Source organism: Chiloscyllium plagiosum, chromosome 12 (assembly GCF_004010195.1).
Source record: "Chiloscyllium plagiosum isolate BGI_BamShark_2017 chromosome 12, ASM401019v2, whole genome shotgun sequence".
Taxonomy (NCBI): Eukaryota; Metazoa; Chordata; class Chondrichthyes; order Orectolobiformes; family Hemiscylliidae; genus Chiloscyllium; species Chiloscyllium plagiosum.
The window spans coordinates 83,017,639-83,026,354 of NC_057721.1; positions in this window are offsets into that span (position 1 = coordinate 83,017,639).

Genomic DNA, 8,716 nt, shown 5'->3' on the forward strand with positions numbered 1-8,716 from the left:
AACAAGGTTCCCCATAGGAGGCTGGTTAGCAAGGTTAGATCAAATGGAATACAGGGAGAACTAGCCATTTGGATACAGAACTGGCTTGAAGGTAGGAGGCAGAGGGTAGTGGTGGAGGGTTGTTTTTCAGACTGGAGGCATGTGACAGTGGAGTGCCACAAGGATTGATGCTAGGTCCATTACTTTTCGTCATTTATATAAATGATTTGGATGTAAACATAGGAGATATGGTTTGTAGGTTGCAGATGACACCAAAATTGGAGGTGGAGTGGACAGTGAAGAAGGTTTTGGAGTACACGGATCTTGAACAGATGGGTCAATGGGCTGAGGAGTGGCAGATGGAGTTTAATTTAAATAAATGTGAGGTGCTGCATTTTGGAAAAGCATATCAGAGCAGGACTTAAACACTTAATGATAAGGTAGAACATTACAGCGCAGTAGAGGCCCTTCAGCCCACGATGTTGCGCCGACCTATGAAGCTGATCTGAAGCCCATCTAACCTACACTATTCCATTCCCATCCATATGCCTATGCAATGACCATTTAAATGCCCTTAAACTTGGCGAGCCTACTACTGTTGCAGGCAGTGTGTTCCACGCCTCTACTACTCTGAGTAAAGAAACTACCTCTGACGTTTGTCCTTTTTCTATCGCCCCTCACTTTGAAGCTATGTCCCTTGTGCTAGCCATCGCCACCCGAGGAAAAAGACTCTCACTGTCCAACCTATCTAACCCTCTGATTATCTTATATGTCTCAATTAAGACACCTCTCAACCTCCTCCTAATGAAAATAGCCTCAAATCCCTCAGCCTTTCCTCGTAAGACCTCCCTCTAAACCAGGCAACAACCTCTGAATCTTTTCCAAAGCTTCCACATCCTTCCTGTCATGCGGTGACCAGAACTGTATGCAATACACCAAATGTAACCGCACCAGAGTTTGTACAGCTGTAGCATGATCTTATGATTCCGAAACTCAATCCCTCTACCAATAAAAGCTAACACACCGTATGCCTTCTTAATAACCCTATCAACCTTATGTACTTAATGGTAAGGTCCTAGGAAGTGTTGCTGAACAAAAAGACTTTGGAGCACAAGTTCGTAGTTCTTTGAAAGTAGAGTCGCAGGTAGATAGGATAGTGAAGAAGGCGTTTGGTATGCTTTCCTTTATTGGTCAGAGTATTGAGTACAAGAGTAGATAAGTCATGTTGCGGTTATACAGGACATTGATTCGGCCACTTTTAGAATATTGTGTGCAATTCTGGTCTCCTTCCTTTTGGAAGGATGTTGTGAAACCTGAAAGGGTTCAGAAAAGATTTACAAGGATGTTGCCAGGTTTGGAGGATTTGAGCTACAAAGAGAGGTTGAATAGGCTGGGGCTGTTTTCCCTGGAGTGTTGGAGGCTGAGGGGTGACCTCATGGAGGTTTATAAAACCATGAGGGGGAATGGATAGGATAAATAGAAAAAGTATTTTCCCTGGGGTGGAGGGGGCATCCAGAACTAGAGGGCATAGATTTAGAGTGAGAGGGGAAAAATATAAAAGGGACCTAAGGGGCAACTTTTTAATGCAGAGGGTGGTGCACGTATGAAATGAGCAGCCAGAGAAAGTGGTGAAGGCTAGTACAATTGCAGCATGTAAAAGGCATTTGGATGGGTATATGAATAGGAAAGGTTTAGAGGAATATGGGCCAAGTCCTGGCAAATGGGTCTAGATCAGAGTAGGATATTTGGTTGACATGGACGGGTTGGACTGAAGGGTCTATTTCCATGCTGTACATCTGTATGACTCAATGACATGATCTCTACAATTTTGGTGCCATTAACACTATTTAAATATCTGATTGGTTGTGTAGTTTTTGGAGTATAGCTCAAAGCTTTTTAAGTTTCACTTATCAGAACATTTTACAAGAATATAAATTCAAGGAGAAAACTAACGTGTACTAAACGAGGGAAGAGTGTTGATTGACTGTAAGTGGACTCCAATTGGTTCAGGCATTACCTTGGAGAATGCACCCATTAATGCTGATTGACATTTAACTGCCAGGTTTTGTTAAATGTGTGTACTGAAAGCTACACATATGAATAAATAAGGCTCGGTCATTTGTAAACCCAAAGAACATGTACATACACTTCACATAGTTCAACAAAATGATAGCTGCTTCATTATTTAGGGCAATGACCTGCCCAATCAGAATAAACTTGCATGGAAATCTGTTCGCCAAACATATTTACTCAGGGTTTCTTCCCCAAACCCTTTCATCTTTTAATCATTGACACAAAAATACATACATGCAGCATAATGTGTGCAGTAAAGAATAATGGATGATCCCAAAGGTAAAAGTGACTAGCTATAGGGAAAGAGAGAGACAGAAGTTTTACACTCTAATATGAAGATTACAGGAAAATGAACAAAGTTATGGAATCATAGAGTTGTGCAGAACAGAAACAGACATTCAGTCCAACTCATCCATGCCGACCAAATATCCTAAACTGATCTGGTCCCATTTCCCAGAATTTGGCCCATATTTCTCTAAACACTTGCTATTCATTTACCCTGTCCAGATGCCTTTTAAATGTTGTAATTACACCCGCCTCCACCACCTCCTCTCATTCCACAGCTCATTCCACACGAGCACCACCCTCTGTGTAAAAATGTTGCCACTCAGGTCTCTTTTAAACCTTTCCCCTCTCACCTTAAACATATTCCCATTAGTTTTGGACTCTCCTACTCTGGGAAAAAGATAAAAATCACACAACATCAGGTTATAGTCCAACAGGTTTAATTGGAAGCACAGTAGCTTTCGGAGCGACGCTCCTTCATCAGGTGATATCACCTGATGAAGGAGCATCGCTCCGAAAGCTAGTGTGCTTCCAATTAAACCTGTTGGACTATAACCTGGTGTTGTGTGATTTTTTTAAACTTTGTACACCCCAGTCCACACCGGCATCTCCAAATCATGACTGGGAAAAAGACTTTGTCTATTCACCCTACCCATGTCCCTCAGCCTCTCCCTTTAGCTCAAACACTCCAATCCTGGCAATATCCTTGTAAATCTTTTCTGAACCCTTTCAAATTTAATGACATCTTTCCTATAGAAAGGTGACCAGAATAGAATGCAGTATTCTAAAAGTGGCCTCAACAATATCCTGTACAACTGCATTATGGTGTCCCAACCCCTCTACTCAATCCACTGCCAAATGAAGGCCTTCTTCACCATCCTGTCTACCTGCGACTCCTCTTTCAAGGAACTATGCACCTGCACCCTTGGTTTCTTTGTTATAAAATTTTAAATAACATGCATATGGTAAGATTATTTCTTCAGAATATAACAAGAAGGCAAGACTGAAATAAAAAATGGAAATAACGGAGAAGTTAAATTGAGAAATAAATTTAGAACAGTTATAAGGAAAAGCTTTATTCAGAGTGAGAAAAATTTACAAATGTACTCAGTCACTGTAAGAGTTGATACACAAAAAAAATCCTAAGTTATCAAAGAATGATAAATGACTGATAAAAGATTTGTGAAAGAGAATAATGTTAAGGAATTTCATAAAGGAGGAATGATTTAGATTAGATTCCCTACAGTGTGGAAACAGGCCCTTCAGCCCAACAAGTCCACACCGACCCTCCGAAGAGCAACCCGCCCAGACCCACCTCCCTCTAACTAATGCACCGAACACTATGGGCAATTTAGCATGGCCAATTCACCTGGCCTGAACATCTTTGTGACTGTGGGAGGAAACCAGAGCACCCAGAGAAAACCCATGCAGACACTGGGAGTACATGCAAACTCTACACAGGCAGTCGCTCCGAGGCTGGAATTGAACCCAGGTCCCTGGCGCTGTGAGGCAGCAGTACTAACCACTGAGTCACCATGTCACCCATAATTCCAGTTAAAGGTGTTAACTGCCGAACTGTGGCATCTATAAGACCATCATATATGGGAACAGAATTAGGCCATTCGGCCCATTGAATCAGCTTTGAATTCGATTATGGTTGATATTTTTCTTAACCCCATTCTCCTGCCTTCTCTCCCATAACCTTTGAACCTTTACTAATCAAGAACCTATCTATTGCTGACTTAACTAAACTCAGTGATTTGGCCTCCACAACCTTCTGTGACAAAACTGTTCCATAGGTTCACCACTCTCAGATGAAGAAATTCCTCCTCATCTCAGTTCTAAAGCATCATGCCATCTCTCTGAGGTTGTGCCCTCAAGTCTTAATCTCTCAAATGGAAACATCTTTTCCCTCTCTATTCTATCCAGGCCTCTCAGTATTCTGTAAGTTTTAATGAGATCCCCCCCTCATCCTTTTCAACTCCATTCAGGATAGACTCAATGGGAAGTACAGATCATTTCATTTTGCAGTAAAGTGGTTAAAATTGTGAATATTCAAGTGGCCAGAAATGGAACAGTGCAGAAGTATCATAGGGTGGTAGTGTTAGAGGAAATTACAGAGATAGGAAGAAGATTTGGAAATATGAAACAATTTTCTTAAGAACTATTGCTTAAACAGATGCCATTGGATGCCAGTGAGCAAAGGGGTAATGGGTGAACAGTACTAGGTGAGAAGTAAGTCAAAAAAGTGCAGAACTTTAGGTGATTTTAAGTTTATGAAGAATAGAAGATGTGGGGATGAAAGTGTATTGAAATGGTTTGAGTAGAGGTAACAATTGTGTGGGTGAGGGTTTGAGCAGCAAATTAACTGAAACAGTGATACTGTGATATTATGTTGCAGAAATAAGCAGTTTAAATGATGGCATAGTTAATGTGACAGGTGACCTATCTCAGAATCAAATTTGAGTTCAAACTGAATAGTGTGTTTCAAGCTCAGGCAGTTACCAGAGATAAAGAGTGGGATACATCAAAACAGTCAATTCTCATTCATCATTGAAAAGAAACGAAACATTGACAAGTGGGTACAGTCATTCAATTTATAGGGACTGTATTCTTAGCAGGTTTGCTTTTAAGTCATTTTGACCCAATTGGTATTATTTTTTAAGCAGCAGATTTTGGTCCCTAATCCACCCTCTTGATGCTGACCCTCAAACCAGAGGCATCTGCCGCTCCCATATTTATCTTTTTATGCTGAGCTTTCTTTTTGATGAATCTCTTATGATCTTGCTTGAACTTTGCTCAATAAAATTGTTGTTGCTGAACTCAGAACCTGCAGCAAGGTTGCAGTCTGAGGATATCAATTATAATATCTCCCAGGTTGGCACTTCGGAGACACTGAACTGTGACCTCCAACTTCACAACCCCTGAACCATAGCTTCGGAATCTATGTTCTTGCTCAAGGTTCCAGTCTCACCCTCGGCTCCTCAACTCACAGAAAGGGTTCACAAGGAAGAGGAAGAGTTGCAGTGTGGATGTTTTGGTCAGAGGGTGAGTTTGGGTGTGCCGGAAGCCACAAGTTGGATGGTTGACAAAAAGAATGTGGTTTATGGAGAGGAGAAGCTCTGAGTTGGAAGGTCAGCAGGAGGAAAGATCCACTGCCACCAGAACAGTGACACAGCTGAATGTGTGGTTTCTAGAAGGTATGGTTAACAGGATCAGTAGTGAGTGGGAGGTAGGTGGAAAATTACTACTTCTTTTCCTGTATATTTTTAAATTTGCACTATTAAAACATCTTCCATTTACTAATACAAGAATGTGGTAATGTATAGTATTTCAGATTACAGGGTATAATGTTTTAAGACTTTTTTTCTAATGTGATTGATCCTGCAGGATTACAGTTTTTCTTGTTCTCATTTTTCAGCCCATCAGCCTCCCCATCAAAGGATCATTCTCTACTATTTCAGACCACTCTAGCAGAATGCCACCACCAAACACATCGTTCCCTCACTCTCCCCTCTGCATTTCGCATTCCCTCCGAGACACCCTCGTCCATTCCTCGACCACCAACGCCATTCCACTTACCACGGCACCTTCCCATGTAACTGCCAAAGGTACTACACCTGCCCCTTCACCTCCTCCCTGCTCACCATCCAACAGCCGAAACAGTCTTTCCAGGTGAAACAGCATTTCGCCTACACCTCACCCAATCTTGTGTATTGTATTCGCTGCATGCAGACTGCGTGACCGCTTTGCAGAGCACCTCTGGTCTGTGCGCAAGCACGATCCCGACATTCCCAAAGCAACTCTTTTTAACACTGCATCCTGCTCGTCTGCCCTCACCATGCTGCAATGCTCCAGCGAATCACAGTGAAAACTGGAGAAGCAACATTTCATCTTCAATCTAGGCACTTTACAACTTTGAGCTCAATATTGAGTTCAACATCTTCAAGTTGTGAACCCATTCCTTCCCTTTCTTCTGGCTTTGCTTTTATATTCTCTGTCACCATGTCTTCTCTTCCGTCCACCTACTCCAGTGGGACTGTCTATTCTTTCAAGTCTGGCAGTTAGACACACCATTGTTCTGCCTTTTCCACATTACGATCACTTAATTGGATCCTTTCTCCCTCAGCACTCCATATCCTTTCTCCCTCAGCACTCCAACCTCTCCCCACCCCCCAACTATTGTATAAATGCTGCCCTCCACAAACTTCATTTCAGCTCTGAAGCTATCTAGATTTGGAACGTTAGTTTTCTCTCTCTCCATGGATGCTGCCTGAACCACTGCAATCTCCTGCATATTTTTGTTTTCATTACAGCTTTTACATTGGTTTACAAAAGAAAATATGATTCATTTCAAATCCTTTCACTTACAGTCATAATTTCGCAATTATGACTAAATAAGAACTTATTGCATTTGGCTTTTAGGAACATAGGATTACAGTTGGAGACAAAAAAAATTAAAAGCCTAAAAACACAATATGCTGAAATAGCTTGCTTTTCAATATGGTTCTGTCTAGTTTGCCTTATAACACCTAAAATACCTCAGAATAGCCTTCTGATGCAAACATAATGGTGAGTTTGATTAACTGTGGCAATTGATTTCTATCACTTAGTCTGCAATGGATTCAAGCATGATGGACCAGGATTGGGAGTCCAATGCCTGAATCCCTTGTACGTCCTGATTCTATTGCAATCCTTCAGCATGAATGACAGTGCAATTTTGAAATATAAAATGTTCAACTGACCAAAGACTTAGGAAAGCAAGTAAACAGGTGACATCTGAGTATCAGATCTCCAACTCTCTGCACAGCTGTCTGCACACAAGCTGAGTAGGCAGTCCGATGATTCTCCTTCATATTGTCAGATCAAATTGCCTGTTGCAACACTGAATTGTCAATGGGACATCAACCACTGAAGTGCACAACAGTTTACATTGATGCTATTCTGTATTGGTGAGTGGAGTTCAAGTTACTCAAATCATCATCTTCTCATCCTAGCAGGAAAACAGAACTCACTACAAAACAAATATAGGAGATGGCACTGGACATAATGAGGCTGCTATTGTGGCAGGATGTAGGTGACACTGAGTCAGAGGCAATGAAGAACAAGTTCATCAGATACCTTGGAATTTATACCTTGAACCTTAAATAAGATCAGAGATGACTGAATTACTCTACTTTCCTGCTGAATGCCTCATAATCTTTCACGCCGAAGGAGAAAACTGATGCCTGATGTGTGCTGTGTCTCCTCGACTGATGTCATCAATGTGGACACTAAAGAACCTGCCAAGAAGTCCAGGTTTTCATGTTCAACTTTTGATCCATGTGTGTGAGAGAGAGAGAGTGAAGTAGGTTCATTCAGCAAGATGAGATCTTTAAGAACTGAGTCTAAGCAGTCAGGGCTGGGGAGAAAATGTCTTGAAATGCTTAGCAAAGAGTCAGAAACAGAAAGATGTGGAGGTGTTGGAGAAGAAAACATTTTAAAATGTTGAAGACATTAAAGAATTCACTAAAATTTTAAGAAAGCAGAATTAGAAGATTGTTTAAAAGGTCTCAGAAAGGAACATTAACTAAAGAAAATACCATTGAATAAATGTCAAAATTTGCTGAGTAAAAAAATATTGGAGCCATGTCGGCGAACTAAAAGGCTTAGTTTGTAGAGAGGGTGACTTTTGTCTCAGGTTTGAATGTTTGTAAGTTTGTTGTTGGGATAACAGAGTTGAACTGTTCTGATAGTTGTAATGAGACCATTTCAAATAATTCTTAAATGTGTAACAGTGCATATTTCTCTTTTGTACAATAAACATGCATCTTATTTTCTTAAAAGCATATTGATCACTGAACATAGTAATGTATATTTACCAATCGCTACAAAAAGAGATATAAAACTCATGATCTATTAATCCAGATCCCACTCTAGAATCTGACATTCAATATATCCATGAGATGAGATGATAAAACTGTAAAATAAATCATGGCAAGGTCATGAGGATGTCTTCCTCTGGAATTAAGAGTTCTGGGGCAGTAGTTTTTTTTCATACAACTGAATGTTTTCATCCAATCACCAAATCACCTGTGATGTTTATTTTCCACTGATTAACTACCATCAGCAAATCACACGTGTTCTCCAACTCAGTAATTTACATGCAAGGCTCATTAAGGGCAATGCAAACCATCAAAGCAAGGGATAAGTAGACAGAGGGGATTGGAGGTAAAAACAATGACTGCAGATGCTGGAAACCAGATTCTGGATCAATGGTGCTGGAAGAGCACAGCAGTTCAGGCAGCATCGAGGAGCTTCAGCAAAATCGACGTTTTGGGCAAAAGCCCTTCATCAGGAATAAAGGCAGAGAGCCTGAAGCGTGGAGAGATAAGCTAGG